This window comes from Mesocricetus auratus, unplaced genomic scaffold (genome assembly GCF_017639785.1).
Source record: "Mesocricetus auratus isolate SY011 unplaced genomic scaffold, BCM_Maur_2.0 Super-Scaffold_100676, whole genome shotgun sequence".
NCBI lineage: Eukaryota > Metazoa > Chordata > Mammalia > Rodentia > Cricetidae > Mesocricetus > Mesocricetus auratus.
The window spans coordinates 165,105,749-165,124,634 of record NW_024429266.1 but is presented as its reverse complement, the minus strand read 5'-3'; positions in this window follow the sequence as shown (position 1 = coordinate 165,124,634).

Genomic DNA, 18,886 nt, shown 5'->3' with positions numbered 1-18,886 from the left:
ACCAATAATTCAGCTCAAGGAAAGAAATCTCCCATGTTCTTTAACTACTTATACTAAATCAACTTTCAAAACTCTTTCTATTAAGAAATGAATCAGTTAAATATATATGTGTGTGTGTGTGTGTATGTGTGTCTACCTATCATTTATCTTCTTTTTATATGATTCTAATGTCTATCTATCTATCATCTATCTATCTATCATCTATCTGTCTTTGATCTAACATACTTACCCTATGCATATATTTATCTATCTATCACCGATCTAGGTATCTATTATTCTATCATCTACCATGTATATGTATACATTCCACTCTTAGATATAAATTCAAATAGAAAACATAAGACCAGTGAGTGATATAGGAGAGATGAAGAGGACAATAAAGGAACAAACAGGGCATTAAACCCACATAGTTGTTTGGTGAACATCTTGACTGTAAAGACTACTATGCATTTCCAATGGCCTTAGTTAATGAGAAATATTAAAGAAAATAAGTAGGGTTTGTTGAAGCTGATAATAATTTAAGAAAAATATTTAAAAGAATCTAAATATATTTTACTATTTATTCAGAATTTCCGGGTATAATTTTGCAGAATAATGATTAAAGAAATTTGTAATCTAAAATGATTCAAAGTAAACCTTTAGGAGTCATTTTTCTTTGAGCACTTGATTATATTTTAAACTCTATTATTCCATGTACACTTACATAAATACCACTAGATTTTCCCAAGAGAACAAGAGGCATAGAAAGAAAAGATGAAGCCAAAACTGTGGATGCTGTATTTGCTTACTCAGATATATCCTTTAAAAGAATTCATTGGTGTGTGGTAGTTTCTAGGCATCTAACTGTCAAGGACTCCAGCATTACTGTTACGGCAGTGTCGATATTGTGAGAGTGGTCAACCAACGACTGTTCCAGCCTGATACCCATACCAGTAGAATGAGCCTACCCCTGACACTGCCTGCCCCTGACACTGACTGGAATGCCAGGCCAGGACCCAGAGATTGGATGGCCCAGAGATCTAAGAGAGAACCAAACGTGACTAAAAGGGGGAAATGTCAATATAATGATGCCTAATGATATTGCTCTATACTCATAGATTGGTGCCAACTCCGATTGTCATCCTTCAACTGGAATAAACATATGCATAGACCCACAGTCTAACATTAGGCAGATTTCAGGGAATCCTGCTAAAGAGAGGGAGGAATGATTGTACAAGCCAGAGGGTTCAAAGTCATCAAAAGAAAACTCACGAATGAACTAACCTCGACACATAGGAGCTCACAGTGTCTGAACTATTGGCAACCAGGAGGCTTGCATGGGACTAACCTATGCCCTCTACACATATGTGACAGTTGTATAGCCTGGTCTATTCATTGTACTACTAACAGTGGGAACATAGGCTATTCCTAATGCTTTGAATAGATTTTGGGACCCTGTTCCTCGTACTGGATTGCCTTGCCTAACCTTAATAAAATGAGAGGTACTTAGTCCTACTGAGACTTGTTATGCCTTGTTTAGTGGAGAGCCATACGAGACCTGCCCTATTCTGAATACAAATGAAGGAATTGTGGAACGGGGGGGCAGAGGAGAGGTGGGCAGAGGGACTAGGAGGATAGTAGGGAGGGGGACTACGATTCATGTGTAAAACAAATAAGTAAATCTATTAAAATAAAATAGTTTTCATTTTGAGATTAATATCACAAAACAAATTAATTTACCATTATTACCAGCACTCTCTTCTTTGTTTTGACATAGTTCAATATATTCATATTTTATTGCTACACACACTGCAACATCCAGTTACTTCTTATACTCTGCTCATTTATAACCACTTTTTCTAATGCCTCCAAAACATCCTATAAACAAGTCTTTTGGATTTTCTTTATAACGTGGCTTGTTATCCCTTGTCATAAAGATAATTGTGTAAATCTAGGTTAGTATCTTGAACTGCTTTGTGAACAAAATTGCAGTGACTATGAAGGTGATAGTGCTCAGATCCTGCATTCTGAAGCTCGGTTTACTGATTTTCTATGACTACAAAACTAAGCTCAGGGCACACTGATGGTTAATGGGAATCACATGACTTGTCTACAATGCTGTTTAATGTCTGCTAGCCAGATAAAGTGCTTGCCCAGACACCTAGCCTTCAGGTCACTTTTCAGAACAGCACAGACAGACAATAAAGGGAATCTAGCAAAAAGTGGTCTAGCCTGATTAGGCAAACCCAAAGTTGTAAGAGCAATAATTATTTGTTATTATTTTCAACCAAGACTTTTTTGGGGGGATTTCCATGCAATAAACCTCAATAAACTCATGATCATCTAAGAAGAGTTAAGTGTGTTTTTTGTAAAACACATATAATGGCCAACACAGAACTATAATAATTCAAGAATAACGAATCCACAAGATAACCCCAGTTAATAATCTAAGCAGTAACTGATCAAAGCAGAATCTGAGATCCATAACTAAGCAGTGGGCCAAACTCTTAGAGTCCAGTTATAGAGAGGGAATAGTGATGATATGAGCAAAGAGATCATTAAGAACATCCTGGGGAAACATACAGAAACAGCTGACCTGAGCAAGTGGGAGCCCAGTGACTCATGACTCATAGTTGGGGAACCTTCATAACACTGAACTAGGCCCTCTGAATGTAAACAACACTTAAGTGTCTTGGGTAGGTTGTTGGGCCACTAGCAGTGGAATCAATAGTTATCTCTACTGTATGAACTGTCTTTTTGAAGCCCATTCCCTATGGAGGGATACATAGCTCAGCCTAGAGTAGATATAGTGGGGAAAACTTGGTTCTCCTTCACTAATGTGACAAGTTTTGTGAATTCCCCAAGGGAGGTTTCACCCTCGCTGAGGAGTGAATGGGGAGTAGAGTGGGAAAAAGGCAGGGAAAGGGGGAGGAGAGGAGGGAGATGGAACTGGGATTGGTATTAAAATAAGAATAAAAAAATAAAAACAGAAAAAAAGGAATAATACTAAAACCCAACACATTTTGTAGACTGATTTCTGGATTCAGGCATATGAGTGACCCCATGAAAACTTTTCACCTTCTATGAAGGCTTACCATGGAACCATGCTATTAATGAGAACATCAGTTGGATGGCCCCCTCCTTCTTTGCTAACAAAGCCAGATACATCCACTTTCATTTTCATCTCCCTTCACCAGCCCATATTTGAAAGCCTTACTCTCTCCAAAGTCTCTTGGACAGCTCTATCTCTCAGACGATGATTAGCATTTCAAATCATCTTTCCCTCTAGCAGCTCTTGTCTTTGCCAACATGTTAAACAGGAGAGAAATTTAAATGAATTGAGGGATTTTTAAATCAGAATTGTAAATAGTAATAAAAAATATAATTCTGGATCTGGTAAAAATAATATCCTTAATTTTTCTTCTCCTCATGTTTAACATGTGCATATACAGCTGGACAATTTCAATCAGACATTCTACCCAGAAGCCAAAATTCACATTAAACTACACATATGACCCTGAGGATGACTGAAATACACATATGTATATATTAAAATTAGTGACATAAAGCAAGCCAGAAAAGGTAATCAATAATGTACTCTTTAACAGTTATACTCAGATTTGTGGTAGAAATAGACGAGTGCCATAAGGTCATCTTTTTCATGATTGGCTATATTTAATACCTCCTTGAAGGTAGTAAATAATCAAATAAATGTGATCAGTAAAAACAGAAAATTTAAATTGAAGCAATATATTGCATGAATAGTGTGTTATCAAAATTACAATATAAATACCTTAGTAAGAAATATACTTTAATGACCTAATAATAGCTAAACTTTTTTCTATCAAATGGTTTGACTTTTGTAATTCTGGCGCACTTGTTATTTGGAACATTGAACTTGGTTTAAAACCAGTGTAATTAGCCAAGGTTGGCAACGTTTCTATGGATAGAATACATGTGGCTGGTCATTTGGAATGTACGGGGCTCTGCTATTCAGCTGTAGCACTTGTGTTTATTCTTCAGAACATTTGGAGCTATGGTGATACAAATGAGCTCATGAGAGTGCTGGAAAGCTATGAATGGCTCCCCTCTTTGACAATAATTAGACTTGTTTGATACCCTCGGATGCTCTACTTGCAGAGCTGAGAATTTTACTTATTTCCTCATATTTATCAAGTTGTGTTTCAAAGCTATGTTGATTCCAGAAGCTGGCACAATACACGTTTTCTGAAAAACAAGCAATATATGCCAAGTGCTCTTTGGGGCTCTTGGAAATGGTATAATGATAAAGAGAAAATATATAGAGGGCTTGCTCCTATTCAATGTCTATTCTACTCTGATTTTATCAAAATTAATGTCTAGGACAATTTTGCTTTACTTTTGCTAATAATGTTCCTTTTATACTCTCTTGCTACTCAAAAAAGTTTAATTTCCTATACAATGACTACATTCACTCATTAAAAATTTAATTCAATTGTGACTTTTCTTTGTCACGTTTTTATGGGAGTAAGTTTTTTGAGGAAACTGCATGGTCAAATTTGAATAAAGTAAACCATAAAGTTAGTTTTCTCCAAAATAGTTGTATTTCTTGAAGACACTGTAGAACATGAATACTTTTGACGATGTAGCTGATATGGCTCCTCAGGCGTGTGAGAGAAGAACTCTATCTACCATTGAGTGACATATTTAGACAAATAAGTAGATTTTAATAGGAATTATAACTTGTTGTTATCCTATTGGATTTAGTATTATTTTATATACTCATGTATTTCTAAAGCAACTGTAGTGCTTTTCTTTAAAGTATGAATTTGTTAATTTTATTTTGCTTTCCTCTCAGGAAAAACAAAACCTTCAAATGTGGAACACCAAGGAGTGAGAGCCAAGAGGATCCCAGTTGCGAAGCCATACATAGGAACACTCTCCCTCAAGAAGTAAATAAACAAACAACCTAAACAACAGCCACAACAATTGGCAAAGAATCCTGAAACACCTGGCTCTAATGACCTTTTCTTACATTTTGCTTAACAACAATCACATAATGCTATTTAGAGACTTGAAGTGTCAAACAGATTTTAAAAGCTCTATGGATAAATGACAAGGGGAAAATTCTTACTGCTTCATAATATTATATGATGCTGAGGATGCTGAGAAGTCCACATGCATTCTTCAAATGATCAAACTTTAATCCCAAGTATGAGCTGATCACACTGGTGGGAGAAAATATATTTGGATTATAAGAGCAGAATTCAGACATAGGAAAGAATTTCATTTCTCAAAAATACTAAGGTGTCTAATCCATCTTCCATTAAAGCAAATTGTATTTTCCAAAAGGAAATATTTTAAGATGAAAAGAAATGTGTCCATCTCTTTAAATCTTACAAAGGCTTTTGACTGGAATTACATCTAAATGTGTTTTCTGGGACAAACTGAACTGGGCCTTCACCATCTCTGCGATTTATTGTGCAGATCAATGAAGTTGAGTGGAAGTAGATTGCCTTAGGAGATAAATTAACGGCATTCTACAACTTAATGTTTCTCTAATTACTTGTGTTACCGTACCTACAAAAATTAAGCAGTTTATTCCCTACTCTGTCAGTGACTTAAAGATTTGGTGATTTTTTTTAAAAAATCCATACCTAACATATAAAATAAATGTTCAAGAAAGTAATAGTGTAGGGAAGTATAAATTAACTACTTAAAATCTGATAATTATTATCAAAATGATTGCATACCTAAAGGATTACAAGGCAATAAATAAACCTGTGGATATACAAACAAATATAGGACAACAATTTACAAGTTAAAAGGTATCACTACAACTAATTTAATGATATTTTATAATCTTTTTCTTTTTCTGACCTATATAGGAAAATAAAAATAAACTATTCCACCAATGAAACATGACGTGTGTGTCATCTAGATTTTATTAACGCATAGACTTCTCATTATTAAATTACTCAATCAACACAGACAATGAACCTGGGAAGAGTTTTACAATCTGATTCCATGCTGAAGAGTGAAATGAAAGTCAACAGTTTTCTTTTCTAGAAAGCAAATTATCCTACAGACAACTGAACAGTACTCAGAAATGAGACTTCAAACTATGCATCTTGAAGCAATGCAGTTAATTTGTATATCCTTCAATTATTTTACCTGTATAAACGTTATGTCAGGCAAATAAAATAAACTAAAATTATTGAAAGAGATGTGGTAGACACATGCACAAAATACGTCTTTCCTATGGAAGTTCTTGTCCATCATGACACTTTGTTGGGGTAAAGCAAAAGACGTGTAATATAAATATAAGTACAATAGGTCGCAAGAGATACAAAATGGCAATGGAGAAAGAAGACGGCATACACTCAGTGTCTGTGGAAGTGTGGCTATAAGTGCATGAGTGTGAGAGACGGTGCAAGGAAAAGATTTCTTTTAGCATCAAGTAATTTAAATTCTAAGCTGAATAGTCTTCACATACTTGGCTCTATGGTTACTATTATAAAATAACATGAACATTAGTAATATTAGTCTCTGTTCCATTGTTCTTTTCTACATTATTGCTCAATCGGATACAATTTTGAAAGGGAAAATGGAATCAGACACCCTGATCAGATCAAAGATAACACAAACCTTTATCTTTTGTGTCCTCTTCACAGTTTAGCAGTTCTCAGGATTACAGACTTCAATAGCCCTCTCAAGCAAAGCACCCCTGAATCAAATTCTACAATGTATTAGCGCATCTTAATAACAGTGAAATAGCTTCATATAATGTTGGTCAAGGTCGTCCTTTGCTATTCATGTAAGAGCTTAAACTTATGGGTGAAAATGAAAACGATTTTCTCTGATTGTTAGTCCACTTCAGTAGGCACAAGGTGCTGGAGAGAATACAGACATGATGTTTCTTAAATTCTGTCCTACCCTTCATTGTTTAAGCAAACATTATGAAGTGTCCATTCTAAGTGTTAGGATGGAAAAATGATGATTGTAACTCCCCTCCCCCACAAAAAGAACCCAAAGAATTTACTGAACCAATGGAAATATGTATTACATACACTATTAAATTATTGTAAAGATCATTACACAGGGGTGGATCTATTCCAAGGCATACAGTGCATACCAGAATCTCAGGAGCCAGTCCCTGAATATACTATGTCCTTTTATGCGCCTAAAACAAAGTTTCATTTATAATTCAGACACAGTAAAAGATTATCATCAATAACTAGCAATACATAGAATAGTTATTATATAATAGAATTTATATGAAACCCTGTTTCAATTTCTATAGAGGGTCAAGCAGGTGTACTTTGTATGTACTAAACGAGTTATTACTGATCTATTGAGAACACAGTAGGAACATGTACAATTTCATCTCATTATATAAGTGCAAAATGAGTTGTTTATTTCTGGACTTTTCCATTAATATTTTCATACTGTGCTTGATCATAAATAAATATATGGAAGACAAACAGGAGCTGGGTGAAAGCTACAATAACAATGTAGAAAGTGGGTGACTGGTGAGCATAGTTGTAACTCCTATAGTTAAAATAAAGGTGTTTAGTAGAAATGAGAATCTCCAGTTTTGTCTGTTTCAATTCTGGACTTACAATAAAACTGAAAGCCACCATTCTTTAATAAATAATATCTTTCTTTATGTTGAATTAGGATTGAGTCCCCAAAGTCTCACTGTACCTTGTGGATCTCCTTACTGATTACCATCTACTGCAAGAACTCTTCTCTGATGAGGGCTGAGATATGCTATGCTCTATGGGTATAGTAAACGTGTCTTTAGAAGTCTGCTTTATTTTATTTTTGAATTTTAATATAATTGCATCATTTCTTCCTTCCCTTTCCTTCATACAACTCATTTTATTGTTTTTTCCCTTTAGTATATTATAGTAGTAAAATGTCTCTTAAGTCTCATGTACTTGGCCACTTTTGTAGCATCAGGTATGGGTTCCATCTCATAGAGAGGGTCCTAAATTCCATTAAAAAGTGGTTGGTTACTTTCAGAACATTGTGCCACTACTTTGCAGGCTATTCACTGCTGCATTTCCCAGGGTTTGTAGCTATATGAAATTAATGACTACCTTTTTTTTCTCTAGTAATGATGGTAGAACTTTCTACCATCATTAATGCTAGTCAGTGGGAGTGAAGTTTCTGATTGAGCACCAGCTACATGTCTTCATTTTGATGACATAAACACTTTTTGTTGTGCAATAAGACCTTACTGTCAGTCTATGGAATGTAACCAACAGTTTATCAATAACTTATGATGGTTGGCAGTATCTATTTCACGTCTTTACCCAAAACTCAACAAGGTATAAAACATTTCTGGCACTGGGGGTTGTCTAGCCCAGGCATTGTCTCCCCCATTATATGATTGTTCCATTGAAATTCCTTTCACAAACTTAAATATATTTGGGAAGCTTCTACAGTAATGGGTTTCCATATGACTTCTCAGAAAAACTTTCATTTGTGTTTTTCCTGCTGTATTCCTTCCTTTACCCTGCCCTCTCATGTCCCTCCTTATTTAATTCTCCTATTCTAGTTTCTTCTTTATTTTATCATAATATTGTATTCTATTCCCACTTCCTTGGAAGATGACCTGCTAGCTCTTAATACTAGCTAGATACCTAATCTCATGTTATTTGGATTAAAATACTAAAATCTGAAGCTTAGAAACTAATATCCACATATAAGAGAAAGCATGTCTTAGGAAACTATCTACTTCACTGAGGATGACAACTTCTTGCCCATACACTTATCTGGAAAGTTTATAATTTTGTTTTGTTTTACCTAACAGATGAAAAATACTCCATTGTCTAAATGTCTCACTTTTTTGTTATCTGTCTGTCTATCTGTCTACCTATCTATCTACCAGTTTATATACATCTATTCTGTTTCGATATTCTGGCCATTTTGAATAGAGCAGCAATTAACATGGATGACAAAATATTTTTGTAGTAGACTCTAGATTCCGTTGGATAGACACCTAAGAATGGTATGTCTGGATCTTATGCTAAGTATATTTTCAGCATTTCAGAGACTCTCCACACTGATCTTCATAGGGATTGTACTAGTTTGCACTACTACTACTAGTAATAATTAAGTGTTCCCTTTTTTCTACATGCTTACCAACCCATGCTGTTATTTGTTTCATTGATGTTAGAGTAAGGTAAAATCTCAAAGTAGTTTCTATTTGCATTTCCCAGATGGTGAAAGATAATGAATATTTCTTCATATTTCTCAGACATTTGTGTTTCATCTTTTGAGAACTCCCTCTTTAGTTCTGTAGTCCATTTTTAATTGAGTTATTTGACTTCTTGATATTCAGATAATTTTTAGTTCTTTATATTTCTTTAGATACTGACTTTCCATTAGAATTATAGTTGGTAAAGATTCTTTGCATTTTGTAGCCTGACTTTATGCTTGAATGGTGGTGTCATTTATTATACAGAAGGTTTTTAGCTTTATTCAATCTCCTTTATTAATTGTTGTTCTTAATGCCTGGAATGACTATGTCCTGTGTTGATACATTTAAGTGTTTCCCTACTTTCTGTTCTATAAGACTCATGTTATCTGGTCCAATGTTGAGGTTCTTGATCCATTTGAAGTTGAGTTTTGTTCAGGATAATAGATACACATCTATTTTCATTCTTCTACATCCTGTTACCCAGTACTCTTTGCTCAAAATGTTTTTGTCCTGTGTGTGTGTGTGTGTGTGTGTGTGTGTGAATGTTTATTCTTTGATGGGAAAACAGGTATCTATAGCTATGTGAAATTGTGCTTGGGTTTTCAATTTGATTTCATTGATCAATGAGTTGTAAAAATAAATGACACACTTGATGAGGGTATAGGTAACTATCTATTGTGGAAAGTACTTACAAGAGAAGTTGGCAACCAAGGCGAATCAGCAGCTTTCCATACCAGACTGGAAGCCCGAAAGAGAGCATGCATCTCTCCTGCACAGCCTTTTATTACCATATCCATGCAAGCCTCTAGCCTCACCCAAAGTGGGCATGGTTAGCGACACAGTCACCTAAATTCTCTCCCTACAATTCCTCTTGTAGTCTAAATAAGATATTTAAACTTAAAACATAACTAAGTTGCATCAATAAACAAAATATCTCAAACATATAAGGCATAAATACATAGAGGATGATAAACGAATTATAATCTACCTATATCTAATCCTAAGCATATCTATCCCATCTAAACCTAAGCTTATCTGAAAGAGATGCCCAAGTCTGAACACCGCCTTGCAATCCCAACCCTAAAATAATTGAAAACTAACACTGACAGGTGTAAACTATACTGCAATGTCAACAGTAGGGAAAGGGAGCGTGGAATTCTCAAAACTGTTTCCTACTGAAATAGGATGATGACAATCTCATGGGGGCTTGCGGGAAGAAAAATGTTAGTACAAGAGTCTCAAGTACGTTAGACAGTCTCTGTTTAGCAGGAGATGGTTGATCGAAGTTCTTGACTGAAGTTCTAGTGTTGATTGGAGCTCTTGTCTGAAGCTCTGACCAGATTGTAGAAGGTGCACTGTGTCAGTTACTTGGTCTGGAGTTCTATGGAGTGATGTAGTTCCAAACTGGTTTCATGATGGTACATGTCAGGTGGAGTCGATGATGTGGGGCACTTCCAATGCATCAAGTCGAATCAGGTTGAATCGATGAAGTGGGGCCCCATTTTCTTTCCGAAGCTTTGGAAGATTGCAGTCAGGAAATTCCGTGTTCTCTGGAAAACTCAAACAACATTAATGTTAAGAAAGAAAGTTTCAACTTTTATGTGTTTGCATACTGGGAAAGGCAACAATAAGCAAGATAGTGGACATGAAGAAGATTAGACTTTCAGAAAATGAACCGAGTATATACAGATAGCAGCCCTAATTTTGTTTTCTCCTGTCTTATATCAATGGCTCTTTGATATAACAAAGAAATTCTGAATTTTATTTTAACAATATGCTTGGATTTATAGTAGGACAGCCAATACAACACCCAAACCAGCTTCAGTTAAATTATTTGGGACTACAGTATATGAAGAAGAATAAGAGAAATGGATATTATAAAAATTATATAGAGAGATTTAGACTTTGATACCATGCAGTGAATTATTGATTGATGGTCCTCAGGGTAGCTATCCATTCTTCAGGTAGCTATATGTCTAGTATTTTTTGCTGTTTGGAGCTGAGTTTTCCTGTGAAGACAAAAAAGCAGAACACATCTCTTTCCTTTCATGAGGTCTCCTTACACATAGTAGAATATGACCTTGTAGATGAGCTGTCATCTTTCCTTCTCCTGAGGTTTCTTCTGTTCAGATCGAATCTTGATTAATTTTGATGGAATCCAAAGTTTTTCTTCTACTGTGGAAATAAAGGCAAAACCCCCTTCCCCCAATGCAACACATATGCTGGTTTCCAGACTGAGGTCATAACATCCTTGAAATATACAGGTTGGTTCAGTTCAGAAGTTTTCTCTGTCAAGTGTCTTTCTGCATCACTTTGTCCATTTTCATTAGCATTAAGAAAGTTCAATATTAGTAGAGCATTATAGAACCTGTATTTTGGGGTCTTTCCTCCCCCTGGCTGTTTATGAAACATTTCTTTTAAGGTTCCGTTAGATCTCTCCACCACTGCTTGTCCTGTGGGATTGTAAGTTATACCATTTATATGTTTTATATTATAATATTTGAAAAACTGTTCCAATATTCTGGAGACATATGCTTGAACATTGTCAGTTTTTATTTGTGCAGGTATACCCATAAAAGTCATCACCTCTAAGAGGTGTGTGATAACAGAATCAGCCTTTTCAGAGCTGAGGGCAGTAGCCCATTGGAAGCCTGAGAATATATCGATGGTATGGTGTACATATTTCAAACTGTCAAATTCTGGAAAGTAAAAAACTTCCATCTGTGACTGTCCAGGTAGCAAAATGTCTCTGTAAATTCTAGTGTTTATGTGTTATCCTTCTGTTGTCTTTGATGGAGTTGAAGACAGATAGTTATAGTTATAGTTTTCCTTAGTTATGATAAAAGATAAGTTGCATATAAGACTTTAGACTCACAAAGATAGGATAGATTATACTTTCTTTAAATCTTACTAAATGATAATGAACAAAATATTGTAACAATAGTTCTTGCTTGATAACTGTTCTGTTATATATAATTTAAATATGTTAATGCTAAAAGCTTTCTATTATTAGACAGAAAAGAGGAGATGATAGAGGAAATCCTGTGTTTATGTTAATAAAGTACTGTTGGCTAATAGGGAAGCAAGATAGACAATGAGAAACAATAGCAAATGGCCTACAGATTATAATTACTATAGTGTCCTGTGTGTTATTTGTGGGTTCTGAAAGCTTGGCAGGTCCCAGGCAACTGTCGGGGAAAACTCCATGTTACAATATTTAATTGTTTTATTCCAATTGTATGCTGTTTTTGTTACTATAGATTTGGAATACAACCTTAGAATCTGCGAAGTGTTAACTCCAGCAGTTCTTTTAATACTGGAAATTGGTTTTAGCTATTGTCAGATTTCTGTGTTTCCATGTGATGTTGAAGACACTTTTTTTCAATTTTTATGAAGAATAAGTTACAATTGGTATTTAATTAATTATGGCCAGTGCATTTCCAACATTTTTCTTATTGCCAAATTTTATATGTTCTATTACTTTGTATGCAGTTGCAATGCACAGAGGTACTGGACTTTAAAGAATCATTAAATGAAAAGGACTGTAGCTCTTCTGTGCACATAAATATGTTCACAGTATCTTTTGTGTGCCATTTTTGAATACACATTTACTGGAATCACATATATAGAAGGCTACATTTATTTCTATCGTGTCTTAGCTTCCATCTTTAAAATAAGTCAATGAGACCTCATGGAATTGGAATTAAATGACACTCATCAGGCACTAAAAACATATTTAGCCCATTCTACATGGCAAATTGTAGTTTGAATCCTTACACATCAATAACTAAATCCATACACAATAAGAATGGGCCACAGTTAACTGGAATGTTATTTAGATGACTATTAGATAGACATGGGTTTAAAATGGCCATTCATCTGAGAGTAGCATCTAGGTTCCTACCTACATAATCAATAAACTTTAGCAAATATTGTTGAGAGCCTGCAAAATGAAATTGGAGATACTCAAAACATATTTTAAATAAATAAAATGGCCAAAATGTTCTTCTAGAGTTTATAGGACTATAAAATGCACAAATATATAGCACTTATAAATGCTTAAAAACAGTAAAACAGTATTGGAAAGAGAGTGGGTGAAGTGGATTTTCAAATCCAGTTCTACCCCAATAGTTTAAGAAAATATGATTGCTGGGATTTGCTTTTTAGTGAAATGAGTACTTACTCTGTAGAAGCCTCAGGCAAGGCAGCATTGTGACTTATTTGTCCCAGCTGCAGAGAACCTAGAAAGAAAACATAATCTGTATTTTACTGAAGAAAAAACCATGATACAGAAAGGTTATGAAGCTAACCAAATATTTCAGGAATTAAAAATATTCAGACATAGGAAATCTGATCTCTAGGTAGGCATGATTGCCTTGCTTTAAATTTCTGGATATATAGGGTTACATAAAGGAAGTAGGGAGGAAGAGGAGAAGGAAAAGAAGAATGAGCAAGAGGAAAAAGCTTTCTCAAAATGGCATTCCACTGAAAAGGCTACTGAAATACATTCTAGTTTCAGAAAGATGTATCACATTAGCACCCAGTACTTTCTGGAACTGTGAATATGAATGTTACATAAATTTTTATAATTTCCTGTTTTGAAAAAATTAGCCACAGTTACTAGAAATTCAAAACATTTATTATGAATTTACTTAGTGGCAGAATGTGTCCTGAACACATGGAATTGTGTTGTTTAATCGTCAGAAGCACCTTGTTTGGTAGAAGCTATTGGTAAAATATAAAACATACAAATGAAAGCACAACAAGGTTAAGTCTCCTTGGAGCTAATATTGAAATCCAGGCAGGAAAGCTTGAGAGCTGGTATTTCCTACACTGTATCACATTTTCGTTTGAGAAGAAACTTAAAGGACAATTTCAATGAGACTTTCTTCCTCATTCTGTGTACAACCATTTAATTTCCACAATATTACAGAGACAGGTACAAGTTTTTCCAAGAGACAGACTGAAAAAACAGAATGTTAAATAACTCATCTAACCTCTGCACACTAAACTGGTCACCATCAGCAACAGCAATGCTTGTGTTGAATAAGCACAGCACACCTTCCTTGTTTATTATTTTATTGGTTTCTGAAAATAACTCAGCTGGAACACTCTAGTTCCATTTTATATATATTAATGCAGACTGCAACAGCAAAGACTACATAAATCTTGCATAACCACAAAGGAAATAAGTGAATAAACTCAAGTTAGAACAATTGTCTTTTTAGTTCCAAAAAGCATCATCTCAATAAAAAGTATAAATTAAGAAATTTAAGGCATCTGTGGATGGAAAAAAGGATTCAGTGGTTAAGAGCCTTGACTCTTCATCCAGATGATTCAGAGTTTGATTCCCAGCACCACATTCTGGCTCACAAATATCTGTATCTCCAGTACTAGGGGATTCAATGATTTCTTTGGGCATCTGTGGGCAAAGCACTCATGTACAGCACAGACATACAGGCAAAACAATAACACATATAAAATAAAAATAGCATTTCCTGATTAAAGAAAAACCAAACTGTTCCACATGATATCTTTTACTTTGAAAAAACAACTAAACACATTTAGAATAAAATATACTGTATTGTTCACTCATGTATATCTTTCTCACTTGATCAAACCCATTTCTTGAATTTGCAGCCAAAGAGCAAAATTTGGTTCAAAGTATGGTACCATGATTAATTTTGCTTTTGAATATAATATGTAGGTCACCTCCTGAGCATATCACTCCATCCATAATTTACTTGCACAGTATAGAATTTCCATTATACTACAAGATTGATTACCCAGGGTTTTCATTAAGTGAAGTGAAAAGCCCAAATTCTTTATCTCAAGACCATCTGATGGGAATTGTGCTGACAGGATACTTTCATTTCAGGTTGGCACTGCAGGGTAAATTTTCATTACTTAGCAATCCCTTGCAAATATTGCTCACATTGTGTTGGTGTGATCTGTAAGGCCTCTGAAAGGACCTGACAAGATAAAAGACCTGTTCCAAGAAATTCTATTTCATTATGTAAGTGAACAGAATTTTATTCAAGAAGTATCAAAGCCCATAAAGACCCCTGGAGTCTGTCCTTTCCATTTCCCAGTTGGCCAATGTGATAGATATGTGTAGGCATACTCTCCTTTGTTGTCCTTGATGAGTAACACTTTAGCTTGTCACTATTTTGGCTGTTGAGCACAACAATGAAGTATTCACCCAGAAATCTGGAAATAGAATTTCATTTTCTGATGGTAAATTTAGTATCCTTATTTCAATAGATAAACCCAGGTCATATTTCTCTTATATTTTATACAGAGTCATTTTAAAGGCAGATCACCAGGGAAAAACAAGAAAGCCTTAGCTGACCTGTTCATCATTTGAATTGATCTGTAGGTCAAATTCAGACTTGAATCTGTTTCTAAACATGATTTTAAGCAGTAACTAAGAAAATCATATCCCAGTGGTGCCACACAATTATACTTTTAAAATACTTAAATACTATTCACTCCTGGATAAAAGACACATTTAATCCATGAACACTTTGCTATGAGACATATATACTTGAGTTTGGGGTACATAACAATCATTTATGCAATTAGTCAGTGGACTATGCATCCTAGTTCTTCTCAAGGGATTTACTTTAAACCTTGTAGAAATATATCTTTAGAATAATAATTATCTATTAAAGGAAAACTTACAAAGAGCGTCTTAATGATGAGGTGGACAAAATTGCAATATTGTTAATGATGGCATTGATGAGAGATGGTATCTATTGAGTTCGTAGACTATTCTAGCTGAGCATGCTACCTCACAAGAATATTCAAAAAATGTATATTTGTGTTATTTATACATATTTCACATTTATGGATAAAACTGAACTCTAAAATTAAATAATTATGTAACTGAAATGATGCAGAAGTAGATCAAACTGTGCTCCGTCAAGCTCAAGTGATTATAATGATAATTGCATTTTCAATTTTGGAAATCTATGAAAATTGAAGGCACAAGAAAAGCCTATGTAAGATATCAGACCGTTTTACTGTGTGCCTTCACACAAACATTTTTCATTGACATATGTAAACATAGAACAGGAGTCCTGTACCACCTGTGCTTATTTTGGCTATTCTTAGCAGTTTTCTTCTCGAAATGCAGTGTTTGAGTAGATGTATGGTTCTGGCCATCTTGAAAATTTTGTATCTGACTCCTTTTTATGCTTTAAAAAGTGCTATAATTGAAAGACAGAGAGTAAATAGCTATTATAAGCAGTGGATCCTAGGTAACAGAAGATGATGACGATTGAGAGATGGGATGCTCATAAGGTGAGTTCCATGCTCTCAGAACTCTGAAGTATACAGTTGTATGGTCACACCTTAGATATCCAGAACTGAGCACTGTTCTGGGCACTTGCTGACTAGTGAGGCATTTGGATAGTCAGCAGCCGAAGATGCTAGAATCTCCAGAAAAAGACAGCAAGAACGACCGATTATTAGTGCTTCATAGATTTCTGTAGAAATCTCTGACCTCAGAGTCATACACTATCCAGGACAATATTTCCCAAAGCTTGTAAATGATATAAAGAATAAAGGGTACTCTTAGAAACCTTTCATATTGTAGCTATGTATTCTCAAGTAGATTAAAAACTGGGTGAACACTACTGAATGTAAATTGAAATAAGGGATGGTAAAGTAAGGTACAGGACTGAAATTTGATAGAATTCATAGAAAACTAAAAGAAAATTTAAGATATCAAAAAAAAGAAATCTAAAAGTCAGAAGTGAAGCACTTTAGAAAAACTCATGGATTGGGGTATTGGGAAACTTCTCACAGAAGCTAGAGGTCACTAACTAAAAAAATAACACCAGCCATTGGATATTGCTCTCTCTTGATTTGTTGACTGTGAGGGTCCCAAAGTTATCCAAAATCACAAGCTATTGCCCCTGTTATTAGTTGCCCATTAGAACCTGGTGCCAATACCACATTTCTTAGGCTATCACACACAGGTCACAGAATCAGACAGAAATCAAGCTAATACTGATTAGGAAACTTCCTCCATGCTGGCTATATTTCATACTGTAAGAATGTGCTTGCTGTATCTGCTGCTAGGGGCAAAACTATAATTAAGGGTCTTCCTCAGCTGTAAATACTTAAAATACTAATAATGACTATCCGGAAAAGATATGCCCAGGGGTATAATGATGCCACAATGCTATGACTATAGGGGTAACAAATAATTTTCTGACTGAATATTTGCCTGCACCACAAGATAAAACTCATGTATGGTACTATAAATCTGGTAAAGAGCCTGTGACCAATGAGCACATATGCCCTAATTGAGAACCTATTACCATAACTTTACTAACTTGATACAGTATCACATGCCTGTCAATATATATATATATCAATTCCCATAAATTAATGCAACTCTTAGTTCTTATCACAGAAGTTTATGAAGTGGATGGCAGTTACAACTACTCAAACTACAGGAAGTTAATTTCCATGGAATGATAAAACATTATGAATGAAAAAAGATCATACTCTAAACCAAAGATTCTGGGATCATCAAGAAAGAGGACACATAAAGATTATAGAAGCCAGAAGTTATGGAGGATTGAGGCCAATGTCTCCTCAACAGGACAGAGCTCACAATAAATGGGCTTGCCTGTACAAAACCTGTAGAAGATCATGCTACTCATCATGTAGATATGAATAGTAGAGGGGCAGCCTCCCACCACTATTGAGGGGTAGTTGAGAGTTATGACTGATGGGGAGAAAATATCTTTTTTCCTTAGAGTTGTAATCCCTAATATGTTGATTATAATCCTAATGATAGCTTCATTCCCATGTGTATAAATACATCATTATTTAGAGTGAGTTAAATAAAAAGTAGTAATAAATAGACAGGCAGAGTTGGTGTATTCCAGTGAACCTAATGCTCAGGATACAGATGAAGGAAGATCTCTGAGTTCGGTTACAGCCTGAGCTACAGAGTGAAAGCTAGGACTACACAGAGAAACTCTATTTAACAAAGAAAAAAAAAGGAAAGAAGGAAACAAAACAAATAAACAAAAAAACTACTGATGCGAAATTGCAGGGACATGGCAAATTTGGAGGGAGAAATCAGTGTGAAAACGATTAAAACATATTTTATACATCTCTGAAATTTTGAGTATAAATAAAAATTTTTGATTTAGAAAGGACAACGGTGAAAGAAAATTATGGCTCATAAAACAATTAGATCAGCAATTATACTAAATGGAAAAATATTAATTAGTCCATGTATACAGAAAAATTTTGTGAGTGAATAAAAATAGTGTCCAATTATACATTCAGTACATAATGTTAATTTTACATTGAAAACATAAGAAGATGGAAAACAAAACTAAGATAGAAAACGAAAAACATAAGCAAAAATGGGCATTTCTTTTTCAACACCAAACATCACATATTTAGAGCCATCATATTTAAAAACGAGATGATCTGAAATATATTGAAAGTACATAAACTTGCTAAGAAGGTAAAGCAACCCTAACTGTCTAATATGAAGAGTTTGGTAAATCTAACATATGCTATATAATTTAAATGTATAACTTAAAACATAAGAAAGGCAGGAAAACTAAACAAAGGCACAATATGGGCAACAGTTTCATTTCTTCCCTTTTGATAACTGAATGGAGAATCAGACAGATTGATCAACATGAGTTATATTATATATAGAAATATATAGAATATATA